This window comes from Lepidochelys kempii, chromosome 19, assembly GCF_965140265.1.
Source record: "Lepidochelys kempii isolate rLepKem1 chromosome 19, rLepKem1.hap2, whole genome shotgun sequence".
NCBI lineage: Eukaryota > Metazoa > Chordata > Testudines > Cheloniidae > Lepidochelys > Lepidochelys kempii.
Window position 1 is genome coordinate 3,128,445 of NC_133274.1, and position 26,947 is coordinate 3,155,391.

The following is a 26,947-nucleotide window of genomic DNA, read 5'->3' on the forward strand; positions in this document are numbered from 1 at the left end:
CCAAATGGCCTCTTAAAAAAAATTCAAAGTGATGTTTGGTTTGAAATGGTTTGTTCCAGTTTTACTCTCTCACGCAGCTCTGATGTATCCACCCAGGGCCGCTCAATGGGAGAGACAGGCCAAGTCAGAGCCCTGCAGCCCTGCGTTTTCCCACAGGTTGGTAGTGGGGTTTGGTTCCGTTCTGCCATTGAGCTGGGGGAAGCTAGGAAGTCCAGATCTGCAACTGAACTGCATCAAATTTCAGAGCAGGGGTTTTGGTCATTGAACTTCCCTAATCGTAACCTGGGTCTGGATGAAGCTGGGATAAGAGTCTGAGTCTGCAGTGGACCGAAGCGAGTTTTGCAGGCTCCAGATTTGATCCAAGTGGCATTTTGTTGGAAAGTTTTCTGTTGGACAGAAGCCGACACAGAGGGAGAGAAAAGCCGGGGAGACTTTAAACAAGGAAGCGCAGAGAGCCGTCCGATCTGCTGTGAGCACGCCTAGCTGTTGAGTGCTCCAAGGAGCACGTCTCCAACACCTCCGAGACCCGACTGCAGCACGTGGCGAGAGTGATGGGTTATGTCACTTGCCTGCTCAGCTTCCTTTCTTCTTTCCTCAATAAGTACCACCACTGCCTCCTCCCCCCACCTCCGCTTTTTAACATCCTTTTTGTGGGCTTGATCCTGCAAAGTGCTGAATGCTCTGGCCTGGCTCCAGCAAAGCGCACGCTTAGATGGTTAGCACGTGCCTGAGTCCTTTGCTGAATCGGAGCCGGAGGGCCTGGCACGGTGCAGGGTCGAGGCCGATGTCCCCCTCCATCTGGCTACAGTTGCCCATATTCTCCTACCCTCGCCACAGCACATGATGTAGGTGGCTGCAGCATCACTCCTCTCGGGAGGGCTGCACGGCTTCTGGTCGGGTTGATTCTCGTTCCTGGCAGCCGGCGTTCTCGAAAGGCAACGGTGTGAGTGCCCAGGTGGTTCAGTTCCCGCTGGTCCTGCTGCAGCATCGCGAGCAGCTGAAATGTTCAATTCTCATGCCACAATTCTTGCCCCAGATAATGCAGGAGTGAGGCCGGGGGCCAGAGGATGCAGCTGGTGCAGGACAGCGCCTGTGCTTTGCTGCACTTTCCCTTTCACTCTTGTATGATGTTATTTTTTAAATTATTGGTGTTGATCGCTAACATTTTAACACTCCTGGGTGGGATTTTCAAAAGCGCCCAGGTGCCGAGTCCTGGGACCTGACTACAAGTGTTGGAGTCTGAAAACTAACTGCCCCTCTCGGTGTCTGGCCCGGCTGGGGGTCAGGTCTGCTGCTCTTCTCCTGCCCATGGGGTCAAGGTGGTGGCAGCTCCAGACTGAGTGCTCTGACGAGTCACAGAGCCTTCCCTGCAGCACACGCCCAATGCAGTGGGGGGCAGTGGCTGGCAAGAGCGGGGCGCCCCCCCCCACGGGCAGGATGCAGCCGCGGTGGCACTGATGAAGGGTCGGGGTCAGGTCAGATCAGGTTGGAAACAGACTCAACCCTCTTGTGCCTGGGTCCAGGTTGGGCGTCAAAAGTTAGGCCTGAGTAGACTTCTACCTAGGTGACTTAGGAGCACAAGCCCCACTGAAAGTCAGTGGGGGATTGGGTACCTAGCTTGCGTAGGTGTTTTTGCAAACCCTACTGTTGGTAAGGCAGGAAGGTGATCGGGGGAACCGATGCTGGAGTTAACAGCTGGATAACGCAGAGCTGACGCCCCGGCAGCTGCAGTAATTCTGTTGGGGCGTCCACTCTGCTCTGTTCTCTAGAGATTCTCTTACCACTCTCAGTGCCTTCATATTGGGCCGCCCGTTTTGCAAAAGAGCCATATACCTTCTCTTTAGTTTGCATTGGGACTGGGGCAGGGGATCAGAGTTCTCTGCCTTTGATAGGTTAGAGAGTTGCAAAGAAAGTTGGGTTGTGGGGGGAGTTTGAGAATAGTTAACGATCCTTGGTTGGGGGTTGCTGCTTTGCCCCCTGCAGTGGAATGAAGTTTCTTTCATGCCTCTAAATAATAGTCTGAAAAGGACATGGCTTATTGTCATCAAACAAAAGGTCTGTCTGCTCCCTGTCCAAACCTGTTGGGGGAGAGCAGGGAGTGAGCTGCACTTTAAAGACCCACTTGCCCTTCCCAGCCCTTTGCTGATCTCTGTTTCAGGGCTGGGGTAGCCTGGCTTCTCCTTAAAACAACGGAGCGCTCTTAATCCACCCACACTGGGTCATTGGATGGGACTCCAGAGCTGCTTCCCTAGGAGACACTGAAGCCAGCCCAAAAGCCCAGACAAGGATGCAGTTTGGTTTTCAGTTAATTTTTATGCCTGATCCTGATTTGCTCACTGAGCATCTGTTTAATCCCAGCCCAGCAGCTGGGGTGCAGGGGGCATTATGGCTATGGGCCCCCCCACAAATTTTGCACACCTCTTAGCCAGGTTCTTCTTTCCGGCATAAATCCCCAGCTCTGGATGGTATCTTACCTCCCTCTACACTGGGCAGCCCACCAGCGATCTGTGTTGCTGCTGTGTCCTGATCCAAGGGTCCTGGCTCTGTCCAATGGCAAAGGCTATTTGGATCCTTTGGGCTGGGAAACCCTTAACCTGCTGTTTCCAATGCTGTTTGACTGGCAAGGCTGCAGCCAGCTTGCTGAGCCCTACCTCAGATAGCGCCACACCCCTCCCGGAATGAACTTCTACTGATTTGTTTAAACAAGTTTTCCATTTGACTGACCTTAAAGCACAGTCACAGAGCCCCCGCGGATCAAATGTATTGACTTAAAAAATAATTAGGGTTGAAGTGAGTGGGACCCCGGCCTGCCTGCCAGACCTGCGATTAATATTTAAATAACAGGGCTCCTAAATCAACAGCAGCTTTTCGAACAAGCCCAGGGTTGTGCCGAGAGAGAGGAAGTGTATGTGATTGTGCAGCTCGGAGTACAGTCATGCCTCTTCCGAATCAGGGCCATGCCCGGGGGCTTCGACATGTCTGGGAAGCAAAAGGGGAGAAGAAGCAGAGATGACAAGATTTCGGACTGAAATAGCCCAAGTGCCACATGCTATGAGCTTTGTGGTTGAATGAGCCGAGAGACAGACTGTTACGAGAGGGATGGTAACAGAACTACTGCAAAGCCTCCGACTCTTGGTTCTCCTTGGAGAAGAAGGTGAATTTCTTGCCTCTTTCTCTTTAAGTGTGAGATTTATGTATTTATTTATTTTACGCTTTTATTTGATGCCAGGAGTTTTTAATGCAACTGCTTATTGAGTGGCTGGGGAATAGACACTTGCATATTTAATAACCTGGATTGATTAGGTGCCAAGGGTCTCCGAACGTTACTGCAGCCATGGAACCAATCAATAGGAGGCCAGATTCTGTGCTCCTTAATGGAGCAAAACACTCACGGTTTTGCTCTATGGAGGGCAGAAGGATGCAGCCGCTAGGACCAGAGTCTCAACTGGTGTAAATTGGCGTAGCTCCACCAAAGCCCCATGGAATTACTCCCATTGCCCCGGTGGAGGACTGGGCTCCTAACACTGTGGCAGGGACTGTTAGAGGAGGCACTTGTGGTGGGAACTGAACAGAGGCACAGCACTGGCGGTGGAGTTTAGTATCTACTCTCCTACCCAACCAGGCCGCAGGTCTGATGTGATGCACAGCCGCTTCCCTGGGACGTGCTCCCATCTCTGTTCCCTCCCGCACCTCATCCCTCTCTTCACTGCCGGACTCGAGTTCACAGCCCTGGCCCGAGCCCATGCAGATACTTCCCTTTGGCAGAGTTTTAAACAGAGCCGAGGGGAAAGGACAGGGGTAGTGATACCACTGCGGCCACATTGCTATTTCCAGCACTAGCCTATGTCTGTCTACCCGTGCTGGGAAGCACCTCCCCATCTGCAGTGTAGACACATCAGGTGGCAGAACTGGTCTCTTCCCCTCTACAGCCCCCTGTGCTGATCCCGTTCTCCCCATCATTTCTCCACACAAACACCGACTCGTTGGGAGTCTTCCCCCAAAGGCAGCCCAGCACTGGGATAGCTGGGGGACTGAAGTGCACGGGCAGAGCAGTGCGGGAAGGGAGCCCAGGACTGGGATAGCAGGGGTCTGCGAGTGGGGATGGAGAGGCGTTAACTGAGCTGTGGGGAAGGGGAGCACAGACTTGGAAGAGCTGGGGGGCTACTACTCAGGATTGAGGGGTCTTGGAAGAGCTGTTGCTGGGGAGCCCCCCCAGCTGGAATAGCCAGGGTACTGCGAGTCTGGAGAGAGAGGCACTGTGCAAGACGCACAGATACCCCCCCCTCTCCCCGTTCCACCCCACCCCCAACAGTCCAGCCTAGCGTAGGCTGTGTGATCTTTAAACAATCGTTTAGATTCTCTCTGCGATGAGAGAGTCAAATCAGTTGAGAAATGGCTCGGGTGGACGCTGAAAACCCAGCTCTACTTACGATACACAGTAAGGTGAGTCCCCTTTAGAGACTGAGACCTCAGTGCCCTTGTCTGCTTTGAACAGGAGCCCTGGAGCCTGTGCGCAAAAGGCGGGCGGGGGGGGGTCTGTTTCTGGGGCCGTGCCCAGTGCCAGCAGTCACAGCAAGAGGCCCGTTTTCACAGGAGACAGATCTTTCCCACCGTAAAGGAGCTGGGGGTGCACAGATGTTCCTCACCCAGTTTGCACGGCTTGGAACGTCAGCGCTGTCTGGAAACTGGGCAAATCCAGCCATTAGTGTCACCCTCCACATGTGAAACGCACTTGCTGTGGGTGGTAATTTGAGGCAGGTGGGAGCTGGGATGGTAGCAGAAATGTGTGAGGTCCTTGAATTCTTGCTTTTCGGGGGGGAACCTGCCAGGGAGACTCAGGCAGGGCTTCACTTGTGCCAGCACTGAGCCCTGGCTCCTCTAGGCTTGGCAGTTCATAGCCCCAGCACCTCTGGGCTTACTGCATCCGTGTTGAAAGAAAACAAATTGCTTGAGCCCCGGCACCTCTTCCCTTGCAAGTTAAGCACTCATCTCAGACCGCATCTACATACTGGGGCTTCAGCCGTCCCTGACCAGCAAATGGTGTGAACCCCAACTGCAGACAAGGAAACTGCAGTTCACATTGGTTTCAAGCAGGGGCAAGGTCCACTGATGTAAAGTGCAACTTTCCTTGGGTTCTACCTAGTTGCAGTTACACTCCTGCCTAAATAGTGTCTGTTCCTTGTTAGCATGGAGAGGCCGTGACTGAGACCAGTGACTCATTGTGCTAGGGGCTGGACTGACACACAATGAGAGAGGCCCTGCCCTAAAAAACTTACAAACTAAAAACAAGGCCGACAAAGAGTGGAAGGGGGAAACCGAGGCACAGGGAGGTAAAGTGACTAGCCCAAGCTCTCACCGTAAGTCAGTGACAGAATCAGGAACAGATTCTGAGGTCTGAGCACTCCCAGTCCAGGGCCACGCTGTCATTAGTGATGCTCTCAAGCTCCTGTGGTGTATTTTGTTTGCCAGCTCGCTGTAAACGACAGCTCAGGGCAGCAGATGATACACAAGTGAACCTCCGGCGCTGCCCTGAAACTCCTCGGGCAGATTAGCCCAGCCAGCTCTTCTTTATCAAAACAAACAAACCCACAACCCCAGAAGCCCTTCCCCCTCACCGCCTTTGCAGGCCACTTTTAAGTCTCTCTCTCTTCCTTTTCCATGTCTGGCCTTGCTGCTGCTCTGACCGTACATCACTAATATGCTACAGAATCACTTGCTATTGTGTAGCCCCCCAGCACCCTCCCTTTGACGTAGGTGGGTGCTACAGATGAGAATGTTCCTATGAATGAGTTAGGCTGAAATGCATCTGAGAGACGCCTGTGTCTGGCTACCTTGAATTACAAACTGTCTAGGCCAGGGCTGGCCCTCCACATAACACAGGTTGACTTGATCTAGCATCCAGAATACAGTGAAATCACAACTGAGCCAAAACAGATGGGTTATTTTTGACTCTTCTTCTCCTCCCCCCGCCCTCGCCTGCCCCCTTCCCGCAGCTCTGGGTTTAATAAATGGTCGCGTGCAGTTTTGCAAACCAAAGTAGGTGAAAATTGTGCCAGTGGCTAATACAGAGGCTTAGCTGCATTTCTGCAAACAAAGCAGGGGTGGCAGGAAGGCTCCCTCATTCAAAGCGTTTGTGTCTTGCTGCATAGGAACGAAAGGGGAATAGATGCCAGGAGCTTTGAAAAGCTTGGGAACGCTGGCACCTTCCACTCGGTCCCATCTGCCAGGTGCTGAGTTTACCCTCGTTTCCATTGAACTCAAGGGGAACTGGTCCCAGAGCTCTGCTGGCTGCTTTTCCCTGTATCCCAGCCGCTCTGCTCCATGAAATGGTGATTTAACGTCAGCCCCTGTTCTGGTTTCTGGTGTTTTGTTTCTTGGCCTGGCTAGAGTCTGGTGGAAGAAGAGAGGGTCCACTTTGCATTGCCTCCCTAGGACGGAGAATAGAAATGGGTGGTGTGCGGCTGTTATGCCCTATTACACCGGGTGCTGGGTGTGCCGAAGTAACAGGTTGTGCCGTTCTCCAGTTCCATCACTGGGAGTTCTGTGGAACTGAATGAAGCCGAGCTGAAGCCATCTGAACAGGGCGTTCAGTAGCTGAGAGACCAGCAGTGTGGCCTAAACTGGAGGGTAGGGTCCTGGCATGGGACTCAGGAGACCTGGACTCTATTCCCTGCTCTGGCCTCCTGACTCACAGTCCGTAGCATCACTTTAGCAGGTCCCAAAGCCGCTTCCTTTGAGAGTGTAGAAAATCATTTCAAACCATCCATGATCCCCTGGACTGATCAGAGCTTCCCGGGTGAAAGAGAGGAGGAAACCAGCACCGTTAAAAACTGTTTTATCATAACAGTAGCAAGGGAAAGGTAGCCATGGGGGGGATTCATGTAATTCAAAGCCCCCCTGCTTGACTGACTCTGAATCGGCCCCTCAGAAAGAGCAGGAATGCGGCAGCTTAAGCGGTTATCGCGTTAAAATGCAGCACACGCCGTTTGGGATAATGGAGCATAACATGCGGATTCTTTATTCATGGAGTTGTCACCATGAAAAGCTGTTGACCCACAGTGGTCATTATGCGGGCACTGTGCTGGCCACTCATTCATCTGCATGGAAACCATGTAATACAAAGATGTGTATCTGTTCAGGCAGAGCAAGCCAGCCCGGTGGATAGGAGAAGGGAAGCTGAAAGTCTAACGGGGCAGGGCAGTGGCGGGGGGGGGGGGGGTGTTCATTAAACTGCTTCGCTTTTGGAATGCTTTGCTGAGTGGGGTACTCAGCGCTGTCACAGCATTTCACAGGGACAGCTTCTTTCACTCTCCTGAAAGATTGTATTTGACTTATTATGGGCCCATTAACAAACTCGCTGCTAAATAGCCTTCGGGGTCCCAATGAGGTCACCTACATTCTCTCTCTCTCCATACACACACGCTCCTTTATGCCTGCTTCGACCTGCCCACGGAAAAGGCAAACTCTCCAGTTTGTGAAGAGCAGGCTATGCACTCTGGGAGAAGAGCCTTATGGGTCGCAATAGGGCACCAGGTCCTATAGAAATTCAGGAGGGAACTGTAGAAAGCCACAAACGTAAACCGAGGTTTTGTGTAGTGTCTGTCTGGTTTTTTAAGCATCCTGTAGGCTTAGAATCATAGAATATCAGGGTTGGAAGGGACCTCAGGAGGTCATCTAGTCCAACCCCCTGGTCAAAGCAGGACCAATCCCCGACTAAATCATCCCAGCCAGGGCTTTGTCAAGCCTGACCTTAAAAACTTCTAAGGAAGGAGATTCCACCACCTCCCTAGGTAACCCATTCCAGTGTTTCACCACCCTCCTAGTGAAAAAGTTTTTCCTAATATCCAACCTAAACCTCCCCCACTGCACCTTGAGACCATTACTCCTCGTTCTGTCATCTGCTACCACTGAGAACAGTCTAGATCCATCCTCTTTGGAACCCTCTTTCAGGTAGTTGAAAGCAGCTATCAAATCCCCCCTCATTCTTCTCTTCCGCAGACTAAACAATCCCAGTTCCCTCAGCCTCTCCTCATAAGTCATGTGTTCCAGTCCCCTAATCATTTCTGTTGCCCTTCGCTGGACTCTTTCCAGTTTTTCCACCATCTTTCTTGTAGTGTGGGGCCCAAAACTGGACACAGTACTCCAGATGAGGCCTCACCAATGTCGAATAGAGGGGAACGATCACGTCCCTCCAACTGCTGGCAGTGCCCCTACTTATACATCCCAAAATGCCATTGGCCTTCTTGGCAACAACGGCACACTGTTGACTCATATCCAGCTTCTGGTCCGCTGTAACCCCAGGTCCTTTTCTGCAGAACTGGCCCCTAGTCTGTAGCGGTGCATGGGATTCTTCCATCCTAAGTGCAGGACTTTGCACTTGTCCTTGTTGAACCTCATCAGGCTTCTATAGCAGGGGTGGGATTCTCTATGAAATTCTGTAGGAGGGTCCCCAAAACACAAAAGCCCAATAGAAAAGTGTTTGCCTATTAAATTCTATAGGGCTCTTGCATCATGGGACATGAAGGGTTCAGACCTTGGAGCCTGCTTTGTGAAGAAGCCCTCTCCCCTTGGCACAGAGCTTGGTACCCAGTGCCAACTGACTGTTCCCTGGGCATCCTCGGACCAAAGCACTGATTAGCTTCCCTGGGCAAGTCTCAGGCTCTTTCGCTCTGAGAGCCTGGAAAACTTAATGCAATTAATTATTTATCTAATTAATAAAGGAGGAGGAGTCAGGGAAGAGATGTGATGGGCTATTTCTACGGAGGACACCAGTGCATTGCAAAGACGCCTCTTGGGGCAAGCAGACGCCAATTCTTTGTTGGCAGAGGGGACTTGAGCAAGGATGGGAAACCCTCCAGTGGTGGAGGGGCCTTTCTCCACAGAGGAATGCATGCTTTGATCCTTTCTAGTGACTCCTTTGCAGTCCGGAGGGCAGGGGGGAGAGGAGAGACCTTTTCTATTCCACCTTGGCTAGCGCAGGGTAAGTAATCCTGCCTGGCGCTTGTAGAGCCAGCCCTCCTCTGCCCCATGGCACGCACACCTCCCCGGCAAAGTCACCCGGGCTTGTCCTCTGCTGCCTCCCCGGCTGTTGAACTCTGCTAGAAAAGCCACTCGCAACTTCAGCAGCTGTTTCTGCTTTTGAATTTAATGGGAACTTTATGGACTGGGATTTCTCCTGATTTATTTATTTATTCTCCCACCAATGGTAAATAGCAGCACAGTTGAGATCCAGCACTTGCCATTCACACAGCACGATCCGAGCGCTTGGCTGTGGGCAGCAGGCCAAGCCCTGGAGTCTAACCAAAGAGATGGTGAGGTTTGCTGAATCATTGCACTCTGCTGGGGCCATGGTGTGGTCCTTCGGGGCCTGGAGCAGAGAATGAGCCTGATTAGGAAGGATTCCTGTTGGTTTTTTCCACCGCCTAGATACGGTCACCTTGAGAGGGCATTAGAATCAAGAGCAATCGCTGCAAGAAAGAGCAATGGGCTGGAAGAAGCTGAAGTTTGTCTCAAGGCTTGTGAATCCCTTATTCACCCTGGTGAGCAGTTCTTTACACTGGGGAAAGGACTGCTCGGGAGGGTTTGCAATCCAGCCCTTTGACATTTTATTTCGATTTATAACCAAAAAGGGGATCCTGGCCAGAAGACATCTTTGGAGTTGTTTTTACAAGTATGACCTGTATCTAAAAAAATGAACCAACCCCACAACGTGCATCCGAGCAGCAAACGTCCCACCAGACAGAACAATTGACCGAGCCAAGGCAGTGTGTACACAGCAACAGCAGTGGGGAAATAATAATACCTAGCTGTCGTCTAGCATTTTCATCGGTAGAGCTCAAAGTGCTTCACAGAGATCAGCGTCGTTATCCCCATTTTACAGATGGGGAAACTGAGGCACAGAGTGGGGCAGTGACTCTCCCAAGGTCACCCAGTGGGCCACTGGCTGAGCCAGGAATAGAAGCCGGGTTTCCTGTGTCCCTGTCCAGTGTTCTAGCCACTGGGCTATACTGCCAAGCAAGGCTTTCCAAGGAGGAGAAAATCCCCTTGCATGAGCTGTACCTGCTGTGTTCCCACTCCAGACAGGTGTGAAGCTCAAGTTGCCTTCAGCAGCACAACCCTGCGTGAAGGCACCACTCTGGGGGGAAAGGCTTTTCTAAGACGAAATCTAAGTTCAGGCAACCCCCCGCCCTTCCCTAGCCCCAACCAGAACCCTTCCAAACTGCTAAAACCGAGCACTTTGTCCTGGAGCAGAGCATGCCAGTGTTTAGAGAAAACATGCAAGTGGGTCGACGTCACTGCTTGGCAAAGGACAATAAAAGTATTCAGTGTGCGATGAAGTCCTGCTACGGCGAGTAGGGAGGAAAGGCTGGACTCAAGAGACGGCAGCTCCGGGATACCTTCGGTGAGTGAAAGACAAACCCAGCTTCTCGGGACTTCTCATTCCAACGCGGGGCGAGAGAGGAAAGGCTTGCATCTTCGTTTCCAACAACAGCTCCATTCCAGGCAGGTTTTTTTCCCTCTGTCCCCCATCTAGTGTTCAGGAAAATCGAGACTCTCTTGAAGCTCAGTGAGTGAGCATGTATTTAACCCCTATTATGGGTAGCAGGCTAAGGGCAGGGTTGTGCAAAAACTTTGAATGGCTCATATTGTGTCGTGATGCACTGTCCTTCGGGCTACTGAGCCGGGGGAGAGGAACGTTTGCTTTTATTGGTAGGAACCTAGTTTGCAAAAAAGAATATTGTCAGGCAATGGCATTTCAATGGAGCGGTTAAGGTAGCTCTGAGATCTCAAGCCAGTCATGTGAGAGGCTTCCTAGAATAAATAACAGGACGTGCTGTCTAACCTTTCATTGAGTCTCCCAAATGTGCAGCAGGCTCGGCGTTCAGGGGGTTGTCTGAAGTTAGCCAGGGTATGATTTCTTAATTCACAGTCAGTGGTGGTTTTAATTTTGAAAGGAGGATAAAAATCAGCACATAAGAGGCACCCGGTAGCATAGAAAGGGAAAGGAGCTAGCTCCTTTTTTCTAAACAAAAGCTTTACCTTCCTGCGCTGCTGGGCTTTCCTTGGCTGTCACTCCCTGCCTTGACTGCTACCTCTTCTGTGTTTCTTCTCCCATATAAAGATGGGTTGGGTGTCCAGCTATTAATGAGAAATGTGGCTTGACCACGTATATTTCCTCCCTGTTTTGCCAACGCCAGGTAGGGTCACCAGTAAAACCCTGCTCCTCTGTACTGTCCTGCTTTTTATTGTGTGTGGATGAAACGCATTATCTCCATTTTAGACAAATCCATCAGCGCAGTCAAACTTGCCCACCCTGAATGGGCTGTGGCAGGGACTCCTGACAAGTTCAGAGTTCCATTCGGCATCCCGTGTTGTTTATCCCTGCCTGGGGACCTGCGTTGTTTTTCTTCAAGGTCTGGGCTGTGATACTTTACAACTCTTGGACAAGGAAGCTTGTGTTACAATCTTGTAAATTCATATTGGCTTGAATCTCCTGCTCTCTTAAATCTCCACTTACAGGATCATTGTCCCTGGGACTGGGGGCTACCTAGGAAGCCAGGAACTTTGACCTTAGTTATTTTTCTAAGTCTTAGTTCTCAGCAATCTTCCTCACTCGTAGCTGGCATTTTAGCTCATTGCTTTGTTATACAGCTGGGAATCTGTGAAATTCTGAGCAGCCAACAAGTTTCTGGTTTTATACTCTTCACAGACTATTTACTGGGACAAAAAGGCAATTTGGGACGGGGAGGGGAGGGGAGGAAAAGAGATGGGAGCTAATTTATTTTAACCAGAAATAAATTAGCGAGTGAGAACTTGCTTGGCCTAGTTCAGAACCAAAAACCCCAGCAGTGTCTGGATAGAACTCAGAACTGTTAGATTTCAGGTCTGATGTGTGAAACGTGACTCTTTTGGGTTTCTAGTCCCCTGGTGGTTCCAGAAAGCAAGGCCAGAACAACTTGCAAACAGGGATCTTTGTTTCCACTGCCATTTAGTTAGAAATACGCAAGTGTGCAAGTTGTCATGACGAGTGAATTTCCTTTGACATACCGGGGGGGGGGATTGTTTTAGAAAACTCAAACTTCTTTTGCAAAACCTGACACTTAATAAACAATTCTAGGGCTTTTGTCTCAAACATCAGGGGGCTCTCACAGGCCCAGGTCAAGTCTCTCTCTATAGTGGGCAGAGGCTCAAAGGAGACTGAGAATTATGCATCCAGCTAACTCCCATTGAATTTAGGCATATAACTCCTTCAAAAATCCCAGACTCAGATAGCAATGGGTAGTGGCTGTAATGCAAATACAGACTTGGGTCTGTAAGGTCCCACAGAAGGGACTGCTGCCTGTCCCCCTGGCCCCGATTATGCAGTGCTTATTTCACGTGAGTAAGGGTTGCAAGATATGGCCCATTATCATCCTTATTTTTTTCTATCTGGACCTAATAAAAAGTCCCTATTCCCTGTGCCTTTCCTCGGGCAAAAAGAACGGAGAGAATGGGTCCAGACTTTGACTTCTGCAGGCATACACCAGGGCTGGATTTGGCCCCATGAAGTTGAAGGGGCTGGAAAATGCAGCAGGGGCGTTTGTCACGTGTGAGCGATGGCTTGTTTCTCACACCCCATTTAAGCAGATTTATTTTAGACCTGGGACGTGATCCGCAGTTGCCAAGGTTCATGGTCTGAGAAGCGGTTTGTCGAGCTTTCTCCCTCCCTGAGGTTTTATAAACATCAATGGGTCTGAGTGTGGGTGTCTTAGGGGCTAAGCACTTAGCCAGCCTGACATCTGATTGCGAGCCAGCTACATTGGTAAAAGTGGCTTTGATGCCCATACTCTGCTGGCAGTGCTTCCCCGAATGACCTCCTAGAGATGGAAAGACATGGCCCAGAAAGCCGGCACTTGCCCGGCACGGCCTGGTGGCATGCAGGAATGGAAACCGGCCTGTAATGGTATTGCTCAGAGCCAACTTACGGTATGTCTGCTGCTGCTGAATGTGCTGTGTCTGAAGGCTAAGGGGGAAAGGAAACCCACCCTTCCTCCTACTCTCAGGATTGCTGATTCCAAGAGTGTGAGGGAATGTGGCCTATAGGTAGGAGACCGGAAGGCTGGTGCCATGGTTTGGGAGCTAGCTGCAGACCTGGGTTCATGTCCCAGCTCTGCCACAGACTTTCTGAGTGACCTTGGACTAGTCACTTAGACTCTTGTGCCTCAGTCCCCCATCTGCAATATGGGGCTGAGAGCACTGCCTTGCCCCCGGGGGCACATTGCAAGTGTGATCTCTGACCTGTCCTCAAAGGAACATTGCTGTTTCTGTGTCCCAGACCCATCTAATACAGCATATTGTGGCGGTACTATACGTGACCCATTCCCAGTGGCTGTTCCCAGCTCCAGGGGGCAGAGTAAAGGTTGTGTTTGCAGGGGAGTCATGTACCATAATTCGTTTTCAGGAGGTTGAATGTAGCTGAACTCAACATTTGTGGCACCGCTAGCCAACCTTAGCTCTGCATTCACAAAGTTTTGGGGGCAGTTAATAAGTAGCTGAAATAGAAAGATTGCACCATCACTGGTTTTCATGTTACCAGACACCCAAGGAGACTTCCCCTTCCCCAGAACAGATGCTGAGAAATGCTCTCTGTTTTTATTCCAAAAGGGGCCTCTATCTAAATTTAAGTTATGGGTGTACATTACATCTCCTGGCCTGCTCCGTGTGTGTTTTCCATCCCTTACACCCATTGCCATGAATTAATGTAAATGCAAATCCAAGCTGAGGGCTAAGCATGACCTGCCTGTACTAGGCTAGTGTCCGAATCGCCATGCATTGCACCCAGGTTGGTATGGACTCACCCCTGCAGCCGGTGATTCAGTTCCTGTGTCTTACAGTCCATGCTGTCTTGTGAGTGCAGATTATGTCACATTTTACAGAGCAGTTTAAAGAGACAGACTCTTCTTTCTGTTTGTTTAAACAAGCCTCTGTCATTGGGGTAGAGAGGGCCGTGTTGATTTTATTACTTCTCTTTCTTTGGGGTTTAGAAGAGGAACGCTTGTTTTTATGATACATTATGTTGCAGGAATTTGTTTAAAAGGGGGGGGAAATCCCATTTTAAGGGATTGCAGCTGTAAAAATACAGTTTCTGCTCTATAAAAGAGAACAAAACCCTGAGTCAGTGAGTTATTTATTTTCCTTACCTGGTAAGACCTATGCACCTCTGCCTCGTCCATTTCTCTCCTCTCTCTTCCCCCTCTCTCTCCATTTGTGTTTTATTTTCACAGTCTGCTTTATTCGCATGCATTTCTTTGTTTGTTGGGACACTTCCGAGTTTGTGACCAGCCACTCTAAGATCTGGGGCCTGAGATTATTTTTCAGGCCTTGTAAATTGCAGGGAGACATAGGGGCCACATTTTCACATCAGGCCAGGGCTACATTTAAGAGCTCATCTCCCATTTAGGCACCAAAGTAAGAGCCGGATTTTCCCATCACCCAGTGTTCTGAGCTCGTCTGACAATCCAACCACTTATTTTGATGCCGAAATAGAAGCGGGGCCCATCTGGAAATTCCAGACATAGCTTAATTTTCTTATTCCCTTGAGCACCACCATCAATTGCAGGGCTTCCCTTTCCCTTCTCGGTCTCCAAGGCTCTGTCCTCATCTCTTACAGCTGTGATTTTGTAACCAGTTAGAAGCTTAGCCATTTGGTTCCTTGTAAGAAACACCATCCAGTTTGCCTCCCTACGGCAGCTTTTCTACAGTCACGGCCGCATTTGTGCATCTGCAGCTACCGCGCTGCATTAGCACGGGTGCATGCTGGGTAGCTATCCCACAGTGCCTCAGTAAGAAATGCACCTGGAGGGCGCATGCTCAGAGGAGCACTGTTAGTATGTGGAGCAATGCATTTTGGGATGTCCTGCCACACAGAGTCCTGGGAGCAAGCCTAACACAGGCAGAGCTGGGGGCGTGTCCCTTGCTGAACTGGTTGCAGAGAGAGAGCCCTGTGCCAGACTAAGGCTTTGTCCTGGGGCGCCCCTGTTAGATGCCATGCTTAATGAGTGTTTGTCATGGGATGGGCACACACAGACCGTGTCTGGAGCTGACCGTGCCACATGGTTCACACCACAGCCTTTAGCCACCGAGTCGGAGTGTGGGTTGAGATACGTTCCTGCACTGACTGTCTTTTGGATGTAGGGCTGAGTGCCCAGAACACCGGGGTCTCTACTGGTGATTTTTCACCAGTGTACTGGTGTACAAACGTCTGGTGTGTACTGGTGATTTTTCATGACTGTGATTATTATTTGTATTGCTGTAGCAGCTACAAACCCCGGCCGTGGGCCCCAGGACTCCACTGCGCTAGGCACTGTACAAACTCGGAGCAAAGAGGCAGTTCCTGGCCCAAAGCGCGCTCTCTCCAGTGACAGCCTTGCTGGTGCAAACTCCACAGCTGCCATTTGCCCAGGCGATGGAGCTCTCGCTCCTGCGTGACACCGGGTCAGCTGCACTGGAGCTAATTGGGTTTATAGCAGTTCCCTCGGCCCGCAGTAGGATCAGCATCAGGGCAGCTACACCATGGCTGGGCTCCCCGCTGTGGATAAAGCCACCTGAGCCAGGCACAGCTACCTTTCCCAAGCACGGTGGTTGTGTTTTTGTTTGATTTGGGGATCACGGAGATGACACATTCATAGCACTGGCTAGAACAAGACATGTTGTGGACAAGTGCTGTGCAAACTTCCCCACCCACAGGTCTGCCTGTGAAGCTCAATGTTTGATCTGCAGTCCTGGCCCCACCCAGCTCTGCCTTGGGTCCCAGCTTGCAGTCTCCACGTTATTCCAGTTGTGGGATCCCCACAGCCAGCTCCACCAACACCCTTCAAGCCTGACTTGCAGCCCACTGCTCTAATCCAGACCTAGCGCTTTCTAAGGTGTCCAGAATGCTCATTGGTGCAGTGGGGAGCTCTGAACGCAGTTGCATTTACACCAGCAGATGTGCCCAAGCCACAGAACAGAGACCTCAACTTGTACTCTCCTCGTCAGGCGGTTTGGGAGGTGGAATTTTAGTTTGTCCCATTCAAGTGATATGTTGGCTGCTAAATTTGGAACTTGGTTCAAATTCCAACCCTCCTGCCCTTCTGAATGGTTAGGGGACATTCTCCTCAGGGACCCATTATTAATGTCAGCCCAGATCTCCAGGGGCGCAGTAACCCCCAGAAACCCCCAGTGCACTTTGATTCACGTGCAATGCGGAGCATAGACACGCAGCAGCAATCAGGCAATGGCATGGTCCCTGAAGCTGCGCAGACACCGAATTAAAAGTGCTCTGTAACCACTTAGTACATGACTGTGTCCTTACAGTGGAGTAGCTAAGCAAGAGAATTGGACCAAAGCCACCTGAATGCTGACTGCAGGCAGGGCTTCAAGGGTTAATTGTTACACTCTCTGCTGATTAGTTGTAAATTGAGCCTAGTGTACCTGGTGCAGTGGTTTATGAGCAGCCTCTTGAGCCTAATTAGTGGTGGCCTTGCTGACTGGTGAGACTAACTGCAGCTGGTTATCTCACTGTTAAGTGGTGTTACCTGGCTGCTTTTCCTCCTGCATGTGTCCCAGTCCCTTGTGAATGCAAGCGGAATCCACTGCACTTGGCCATAACACCGAGAAAGGGCCACTGGACTTTGATAATGTACATGTGAAACCATCCCAAAGGGAGGTTTTATCTACCCCGACACTGGTGAAATTGTACCAGTACATGCCTCTCGTGCAGACACTTTGTAGCACGATTCGTGTTGCTGCACCAGTAGAGGGCAAGTGGCTGTAATCCTGCTGAGGACAGGGCCTGGGTTGCTGGGATGTACCAGGACATTTTCCAAAAGTAATAGCTGACCCCTGGCTTAGAATTGCGCCCTGGAGGCCATGCGGGGACAGAGCTCACGTCAGCGGGAGATGCCCATGTGACATGGGGTAAGTATTAATGGGTTCGGATCCTATGGGGTTAAAAAGGCAGGTGTTCCAGCAGCAGGAGCCAGATTCAACCCATTAAGTGAGCAGCAGTGTGTCCTAAACAGTTCTTGTGCAGTTGATTTATGCAGGGTCAATGTGGTGGTAGGAGTTTCACCCTTTGCACATAGCACTCAAAGGCCATCCCTGTTACGAGCTGAAGACAATAAGGGCCAGAGGTTCCATAGCCTGTGAGTATTTCTGCATGTTCTTGACGTGTGCATCTCAAGGTCTGGGGTGACAGAGGTGATGCATGTATAATGTGATGCCCTACAAGGGTCGACAGTAGCAGGGATTGTACCTGGGACCTTTGTATCTAAAACCAGCTATTGCCTGAGCTAAAGCCAGTAGCAAACTCCTAAACCTCAGTATAGCCCAGCCACTGGAGGGAGACAGGAGAGCACGACACTGTGCAAGCGTGGGTTACATAGGCACCTATATGAGCAGGCACACCTGGAGCGGCAGGCGTGCAATGGCGGATTCACATGTATAAAAATGAATGCATGCGCTACACAATCTGGCTTGAAAAGCATCTCGTACGTACATTACTGCAGGGGCAAGGTATTCATCATACAGTGTATTTAATGGCGACCCAGTCTCATTAAAGGAAACCAGAACGAATGCAGTATGTGAAAGGCTGCAGCATCTCGTTGGTGTAGCACATTATGCAGCTCACTGATCAGCTTCCATCGCGCAGCGGGAGCAGGGGGAAATGCCTCGGAACAGCGTTGCAGCTGCGTTGTCATATGGAGAACAGCTCTCCCTGTCCCCCTTTCTGGGATAACCACTGGAACACTACCTGTGTCATCTGTACATTATGGCCTTTGAGTGAGGCAGCTTCCAGCAGCGAGGAGCCTGGTACTGGAGAGGAACGTGTTATGGCACATGCAGTCGGTGATAGAATGCCATAAATAAAATAAGCCTGCTGCCACTGCCCACTTCCCCCTCGTCGTCCTCCTGAGTCGAAACACATGGGGGTTATTTATCGCAAATGAATCCCTGGGAGTAGGGGCTGATGTCAGGCCGTGGGGCTCTGGGAGAGGAATCACGTGGCTGCCCAGCAATGTGGACTTGGATGACATCTGACTTGTTCACTTTTCCAGTAGCAGGAACCAAGCCCGCTGTGTGTTTTGATGGGGGACCGGGGGGGGGGCGGAGCAGGATGGAACTACAAAATACGGGGCTGGGGGCTAATAGATCTTTGTATAAATCACTTCAATTAATGTAACGCCCTTTAAAAAAAACACTCTCCCCCCATTCCCTAAAACACCCCTAAATTGACCCTGTCATGATGTTAGCCAGTAGGTCGGACGGGCTTTAAAATGCCTTTATCTGACAACAGGTGCCCTAGAAGTACTAAATACTGTGTGCGGAGCTCTCTGCCGGTGTAAACCAGGGTTGCTTCATTGAGTTCAGCAGAGCTGAGAAACTGCCCTGTATTGTCGTCATCATCACCCCTAGCCGTTCACTTTTATATGGTAATAGCACCTAGAAGCCAGCCAGGACGGAGGCCCCACTCCGCTGGAAGCTGCACAAATATGTCTGAATGGAAGCTCCTGCCACCCAGAATCCTTCTCTGCTTCTTATTTGTCCACTAGTGACAATAAGTTGTTAGTTTTTTGTAAGTAGCTGGCTAGATGCTGTTCATGCCCAGTTTCTGCACAGCTGATTCAGCCCTGCAGCCAGCTGAGCCTTGGCAATTGACCAACCGCCTGTATTGTGATGCACAAAGAACTGTGCAGCCAATGGGCAGCCATGTTGGCTCATTGTGCTTCATTTAGAAAACACACCAGCTTGATGGAGAGTAAAGGTGTGTCTGGACAGAGCTGTCAGGTTCACCTGTCTCTGAGGGCTGTTTATTCACAATGGAGAGCAAATTTTAGCTCTCTACCGGCTGCCAGGATGTTAGCTCACCCACCCAGTGTGCTCGGTGCCCTTGGCCGTGTGTTAAAGTACAGTGAAAGATGAACAAATTAAAGCATTTTCAGGCATTGGAAGAGGCCGCGTAAAAATCTACATCTCAGAGCTACGAAGACAGTGAACTGCTTTGCAGTCATTATTATGCAATGTTTACATTGCAGTCGTGGCTAAAGTCCCCCTCCAAGCTTGGGCCCCAGTGGGGTAGGTGCTGCTCACACGTATAGTAAGGGTTGGCCTGCAATTTGAATCCAAAGTGAATCCAAATTAGTGCAAAAGACTGCGTGGATACTCTTATTTCGGTTTAAACCAAGCCCATTTGGTTTCCTGTCATTCAATTGGGAATCGGTTTAACCTCACCTGAAGCAACCCCCTCTTAAACTGAACTACGTGTGTCTATACGGGGGCTTGTACCTGTTTGACTGACTTGGTTTAAAACAGATTTAAGAATAAACAGGTGTGAATTTCTCATGCAGATGAAGACCAAGTCGGCAAGTTTTGTCGCAAAGCTGGGACTAGAACCCAGGAGTCCTGGTGCCCAGGGTCTTGCCCTAAGTACTAGGCTCACTGCCTAATAACCTACAGCAACAGTTCAGTCAGCTTCTGATAGAAAACATCCCCTTTCTCATCAGGATGAGCTCTGCAGGATCGTACAGCACATGGGTGAGACTATACACAGTAAACTGCAGAAGCATCCATCTCCATTTCAGCTATTGTCTTTCAGATCTCAGAACTAGCCAGTGATTCCTGCCCTGTCCATCATGCCTGTAATAGACTCATAACTGTAGCTTCAGGGTATGTTTTGGCCCCACCGTGGCAGTCATGGTGGTGGAAATTTTGCCTGCAGGGAAGATGGGGCGAGTTCGGAAGGTTCCCGTCTTTCCCTTTCAAGCCCACTTACCCCAACTACTTAAGGGAATAAAAATGCATGGCGGGAGGGTTTACAGGATCTATTTAAAATGCATCTGTTTCCAATCCTCAGTGCAAAAACCAAACCAAACCAAACCAAAACGCCCTCAAGAAAGGAATCTCGGAGCTGCGAGCTTGTTTTCAGACACGGCTGTCACTGGAAACATGCAACGTCCTTCGAGCCGCTGAGCTGACAGCTCTTCACCACAATCCAGCCAAAGAGATCTATTTTCAAGCGGCTGTTTTGTTTTGCTTTTGATGCAGGTTTGGCAAAGCCCACTGTCTGCTTTATCCTCCTGGCTTCTGCAAGGGGGTCTCCTGGAAGAGAGGAGCTAAACTCTCCCCCCCCCCGCCACACACACCGAAGTGGCGCTAATGATGCTCTCTGCCTTTTGTTAGAGAGCTCTCACACTGCAGCACGTGAAACACAGGGTCCTGGCAAACTCACTTGTACCCATTTGCCTTTGGCCCCGTGCCCCCTCCCATGCCTCCCCGGTGTAGCAGCAAGCGAAAGGCCAGGCAGCTGTAAAGGCAAATGGAGCCTTGTTTGGAAAACACTGAGTTAGAGCTTTCCCGTGTGTTTTAATGCACAGAGGAGAACGGGGGGTTAAAGCAGCCCGGAGAGGAAATTGAGATTTAAAAGGTCCAGACACTGGCTTCCAGGCTGCCCCTCGGCATCTACCAACAGGTTAGATTCTGACCAAGCAAGACCATGAGGTGATAGTGAGCAGACCGTAGAGGCGTGTGAACCTGAACAGTGGGAAAGGTGAATCCTAGGGAATGCCAAGCTGCCCTGGCATGGCGCACGCTGCCTGCGGGTTATGGTTGCACATGGCGCCCGTGTTAACGCTGGAGGAGCTCTGCAGTGATCATGGGAAGTACAGGAGGTGGATCTGTGCATGTCTAAAAATGGACATCTGCCCCTTGTTCAGCAAAGGGCAGACTGCGCTGGGCAGCAAGAAAGGAATTGGTGTCGCTGTGGTCTCTGCGGGGCCAAGGGAGAGAACTGCAGAGAGCATGGACAATCCTCTCAGCCCAACCTATGAAACTATCAAGCAGTTGCTATTAAGTGTATTACAATACCATCTGGAACCCCCAGCCAAGATCAAGGCCCCATTGTGCTAGACGCTAAACAGACGTATGGTGAGAGACAGTCCCTGCCTGAAGATCTTACAATCTTAAACTAACAAAGCAAAGGTTATTCCCATTTGACAGCTGGGGAACTGAGGCATAAAGAGCTTAAGTGACTTGTCCAGGGTCACCCAGAACATCACTGACGCAGCTGGGAATAGACCCCAGGTTTCTGCAGTCCCACTCCGTGTGCTACGCCCCAGGCCATGCTGCCTCCCGTGGGCTCTTGTTGCTTCATTGCCATGAGAGGGTGGCGCCAAAGGGAGAGGGTTCCTGGTTCGCCCCAGTGTGGGGATAACTGGTGTGGCATTGTCAGGCTGGGAAATATCCTATGAACATGATGCTCCTTCCTCTGCGAAGCTCAGTGAGCTCCCTCTGTGCGCCGTCCCGCCCCGGATTGGATTTCCCCCGGGCCGCAGAGCCAGTGCCAGGAAGAGAGGATCTCTGTTTGGAGAGCGACCTGGGAAAGGTTATTTCCCCACAAGGCTGGGGGCTGTTCACCCGCCCAACAGAGAAGCCCTCCTGGGGATCTTCCCGAGCCCCTCCCGGTTGAGAAGTGCAGGCGCGTTCCCCATCGTGACCCTGCCTGCCCCAGCGAAGTGGGGGAGGATCGTGACCCAGCTGACCAGGGGAGGAGATGGGCCGGAGCGTTCATCCAAGCTGCTCTCAGCTCATCTTGGAGAAAAGAGCTACAAACTGGCTAAAGACCAGCCTTTAACCTCTGGCCACTAAATCCGGCTCCCCTGAAATCAGCCTGGGTTTTAGTCATTGATTTCCCTGGGAGCAGAGGGCGCCCCAGCCTCGCAGTGTATATAAGATACCAATCAGGGCTTCCCCTCCAACAAACCTAGGCTGGGTCACACCTGTACACCCCCTGGGGAATGTGTGTGACCGAGGTCAACGCAGTCACTAGCTGCTTTGCTAGAAAGGGCAGTGGGGGAGGTAAAGGTGTAATTAGGAGTCTGCAGAATCTGGCCTGGGTCAGATTGTCAATTTCCCAGGGCAGGGACCTCACATTTAATCTCTCTGCACAGCACCTTGAAATAATCAGTAAAACCTCTTGCAAGCCAGTTGATCCAGAGACACAGAGGTGTGGCTGTTCTCCCCGGAAAGGGCTCTCAAAACTTTGCCTTTTCTTGTCTTTGTGCACTGTACAAAGTCACGTGCAAGGACTGACACAGACTAGGAACATTTGCAACAATCTCTGAGCTTGTCTCCTCCTGCATGAAGGATGCCACTGGTTGTATTAAACCCTGAGCCTGTGAGTATTTAGCCTCTTGTTATTACCGAAGCAATGTTCCCTGACAGGTGACTCCAAACTAAAGGCTGCTTATGTGCAGACATCCAGAGAATGGGTGTTTGCCAGGAGCTAGAGATTAGACTCTGGACTGACCAGAAGAGCATCTGCACTTCAGGATATTGGTGTTAAATCCGTAACAATGGACTCTGCAAAGAATAGCGAGTGATTCCCTGGCACCTGTACAGAGCTCTCCAGCCATAGATCTCCGTGTCCTTGTCCAGGGAGGGTCGGGATCATTAGTGGTATTTCACAGACAGGGCAAAGTGTGGAACAGAGAGGAGAAGTGACTTCCCAGTGAGCTGAAGGTGGGTGGCAGAGCTGGCTGAGACGAGAACCCACTGCACAGCACAAATTCCCTTCTGTGTAATGGCTAGGGGACTTTTTCTGCTTTGGGGTAGGTGAGCAAAGTGGGGAGTCAACAGGTGGGTGTGAATGGGGATTTTAGATGTGGGCGTATGGCAGGCGTGACTGGACTCGGCCTGTGGCATCCTGAATGCAGCTCGCTGCTCCCCTCTCCCCATTGCTGAAAGGCCAGGCCCAAATGGGTGATGCGAACTCAGCGAGCACGTGACTCCTCATCATCCACCCAGGAAACAGGAAGCAAATCCCATGTCAGCTCTGTACAGTTTGTGTCGGGTTTGGACGCTTGGCAGCTTACGTGGGGCAGATTCCCAGCTCCGAAAGCCAGGCCCCGCCTGAGTGTCCAGAAGGGAGCAGAGCATATGGGAGTGTTGGAGCCTGACCCAGAAAGCTCATTCTTCTTGCCTGTTTTGTAAGTGCAATAATGAGAGCTGTCAGCTTAAGAGTGTTTCTCGACTTCTTGGTCTCTTAGCTTCCAGGCTGGGGGTGACGTACGCACCCGCACCATTCAGCTAGCTGCTCTGTGCAGAGCTGCATTGTGGGCCAGTCTAGGAAGCTGATAGCAGAGATCTGTGTTTGACTTAAAATAAAGCAGCAGGTCTGAGCCTTCTGCATTTTTAATTCCCTGCTCTATTTGGTACTGACCCACTGAAATGCAATAATCAGAGCCTTGCGTTTGTCTCTGGCATGGGTGCTTTTACTTTGGGTTTGTGCCCGGGGTTCAGCTCAAGGACTGCAAGGGAAAAATGCACATGACACCGGCCAAACCCCAGAGCTCTTTGCAGCTGGGAGCTCGTTACTGTGTCGCTGTTCTGGTTTAAGCAAAAGATTTGGAGCTTTGGGAAGAATGCGGAGTCTAAAGCCAGGCAAGGCTGCGATGCGTGGGGAGATGAGAAGCAGCCTTTGCTCCCCAAGGCGGTACACAGGGGCCCCAGAAACAGGCTGTGAGGGTTGTCATCTGGCTTGCTTGTGCCCTGTGGGAGTGGGCAAAGGGCTGCAGGAGGCTGGAGAGGAGGCTCCGAGGCCCAAAGACTTGACTCACACCAGCTTCCTGCTGATACAACTCCATTGAGCGTGGCAGAGTGACTCTTCAGTATGGTTTGTTCTATGTGTTACGGTAACCCCCCAAATAAGCGCGGGGCTGTACAGGCACTCAGGGAGAGACAGTCCCTGCCTGGCGCATTCACAGTCTAAATAGACAGGCAGTGGGAGGGGGAATGGGCAGCAACTTGAATAGAGCCCAGGTCTCCTGACTGCCTGGCCTATGCCCCATGCACCCAATCACACAGCTTCCCCTAAGCTTAGTCCTGAATCTGGCCCCGGCGTCATGAACAGCAAAACCAAAGGGATTTCCAGCCTCTTCCCAAAGCCCATAGGGAGCAGCTAGACTCAGCTGGCCCTGAGGAAACATGGCTGCTCCGCTCTCTAGCACACCTGGTTTTTCTCCCCATCCTAAGTCATCACCCATATGGTCCCTCCCAGAGAGTCAGGAAGACAGAGATGGAATTAGAGCTGCTCGTGCTAGGTCCTGTCCAAGCTGTCTCCCAGAGGCCACAGCAAGCATCTTTCCTTCAACGTATTTTCTAGTGGCTACTTCTGTCTAGTTTTAAACGTCCCAACAACTGGGCTTCAGCTCCTTTCCTTGAGAGATTCCTCCACTGTCTTAGAGATCATACATGTAAGAAGTTCTCCAGATGTTTGACCTATGTTTGATTTCAGCCCGTCACTCTCATTTGTCTGTGTTAAATATTCCCTCTCCCTCCCACCCTGGTGTGTATGCCTGCTAATTATACGTAGAGGAGTTATCGTGGTTCCAGCCCACTTAGCTACACATGTGTAGCTCTTTCATTCTCTCTTCCCGGATCCTCTTGCCATTTTTGTTGCCCTTCTCTGAGCTCTCTGTAGTGTGTCGACATCTTTCTAGTAAGAAAGGTGCCCCAAACTGAATGCAATGGCCCAGGTTCCCCTGCATAGCTTCATTGGCCTCAATGGAATTATGCTAATTTACACGACATGAAGATCTGGCCCCATATTCCAGGTGTGGTCACCACAGTACTGTAGACGGAGAGTGGCCCCGGGATGTGACGCTCACACACGCAGCCAGATCTCTTCTGCTGCTAAGTTGTTTTGCAAGCTCACATCCAATTTGCTGTCCACAATTACCCCTTGTTTTTGGTGCCTTTTCATTTGCTGCACTGGGTCTGGAGTTCATCCAAGCAAGGGGGAATATTATCATGGGGGTAATGTTGGATTTGCAGGATGCGTTTCCTTTTGCAGCTGTATCAGCTGGTTTTGGCGATAGTTATGACATCACGAAGTGACAGTTACAAGATCACTTGAGAAAAAAGCAGATAATCGTAACGCATCATCCTTTAATCATGTTTCATCTCTAGCGCACAAGGGGCTTTAAGTAGGAAGCGAAGTGTCATTATTAGAGTTGGTCAATAATTGTTCAAATTTCAGCCAAAAAGTGTTGTGAAAATTTCTTGCAGAACAATTTAGCGTTGTTTTCTTCACCAGCTTCTAGAGCGGCTGAAAATCTTATGAAATCCAAAATTTTGACAAAAATGTTTGTCCAGCTTCAATCATTTCCCTCGTTTTACAGATGGGGAAACTGAGGCACAGAACGAGGAAATGACTCACCTACTGTCTCACAAAGAGATTCACAGACCTTTTACCCTGGCCACTGTTCCTCACTTCTTCCCTTCATTGAACAACTCTGTGAGAAAGATCCTATTTTCACATCAGTAGCATTGGTAATAAAAAAGGAGGGAGTGAAAGATGCTGAAAATCTATGACCTGCAAGCAGAGGTTTTCCTAAACGAATGTTTCCCATGGGACACGAGTAGCTCTTTGAGGATTGGCCAGCTTCTGAGCTCTCCTTTGAAACTTCTAACCTCAGGGTTAGAGGCCACAAAATAATTTTTTCCTTTTGAGCCCAGCCTTGGTGCTTTTCCAGGAAATCTCTCTCCAGTGTTGTTTAATAGTTTTCTAGATTACAGTCTCATGACATAGGTCACCTTGTTCATGTTGCCTCTTATTTGCACTTAGGCACTTCCATAAGAGCTCAGGAGACTGGAAATAACCCTGGAGATCTGTCTTTCTCCCTAGTTCTCCACTTAGAAGGGACATTTAGATCCCGGCTAGGTTTCCCTTTCATGGCTCTGTCCTTGGATGGTTGAGGGTGGAGATGCCTAGCTTATGTTCTCTGGAAACCTTTTGTTAAGTGTGTGGGATGTTTGTTACCAGCCTGCAGACGGAAGTCTGATTTCCCAGCTCTAGTCTCTGACATTCATGGCTTATCTTTGGCCTGGTCTACACTACAGAGTTAGGTCAATGCAGGGCAGCTTACATTGACCTAACCATGGACATGTCTACACTAAAATTTTGCTCCTGCCAACATAACTTGCCCGCTACGCTGACTTAATAACTCCACCTCCACAAGAGTCAATGTCGAGTAGGTAGAGTCAATGTCGATGTAGTTAGGTCGACGCAGTGTCAGTTTAGACACGGTGTTCCTTACATCGACTGTTGCTGCCTTTCAGAAGCCATCCCACAATGCCCCACACTGACAACACAATCTGTGCGAGCGCTCCTGGTGGGGACGCCATGCACAAGCGATGTAATTACTGCAGCAGCTGTATGCAGATGTAAGTCAGGTCGACTTCATTTTGTAGTGTAGACACGGCCTCCATTTTTCATTTGCTTTCCTGGGAGGAACTTTGCAAACTCCTCTTCCCAAATCGGCTTGTGGGTATGAGCAGCGAGTCCCAGTGCTCAGCTGATGTGTGTGTTCTGTCTGCCTCTCCGTTTCTCTTTTAACCAAGGACACGTGCTGAGCGCGCTCCACTCCCCCTGATTGGCCGGAAGCATTTGGTGTTCTCACAGGGTCAGGCCTCAAATGATTCAGGCAGCACCCTGAGCAGAGGCGCCCTAGATGGGGGAGAAGGTGCTGGGAAGGAAGGATCCATAGCTTGGCTGGGTGCACTCATAAGGGCAAGCAATAGGGACCAGTTAGCACCGCTGCTGTGCCTACCAACCCAGAAGAGGCCAGTCTGGGTGAGGTGGGAGCAAGAGACAATGCCCTTTGCTCAGCATGCTCCACCCCGGCGCTATTCTGGAGTGACAAATCCCTCCCTCCACCCCCTCCTGGAGTGCCAGAAATGCCCCTACCCCAGGACATACAGGACACTGATCGGGCCTGAAGGAAGAGACTCAATTAAACTGCCCAGGTCTAAGTACACTGATGCTTGTTATTTTCATGACCTGACTCCAGGGAGACACCTCAGCCGGGGTGTGCCTGCCAGGTTCTGAGCTGCTCAGATCTACCCACAGTTCTGGGGGCCATAGTCCTGG

General features: G+C 50.6%; 1 protein-coding gene across 2 annotated transcripts in view; it reads left to right on the plus strand.

Moving 5' to 3' along the window:
• The window catches only part of COL8A2 (collagen type VIII alpha 2 chain), a 150,536-nt gene that overhangs the window by 92,290 nt on the left and 31,299 nt on the right, over positions 1 to 26,947 (plus strand). The window contains exon 1 of one of the 2 annotated variants that reach the window (XM_073318069.1): positions 10,352 to 10,402. The exons of the other annotated variant lie outside the window; for it this stretch is intronic. The gene's annotated coding sequence lies outside the window, so the exon portion shown is untranslated. Of the gene's footprint in view, positions 1 to 10,351; positions 10,403 to 26,947 lie in introns of those variants that run through there. 2 annotated transcript variants of the gene reach the window in all.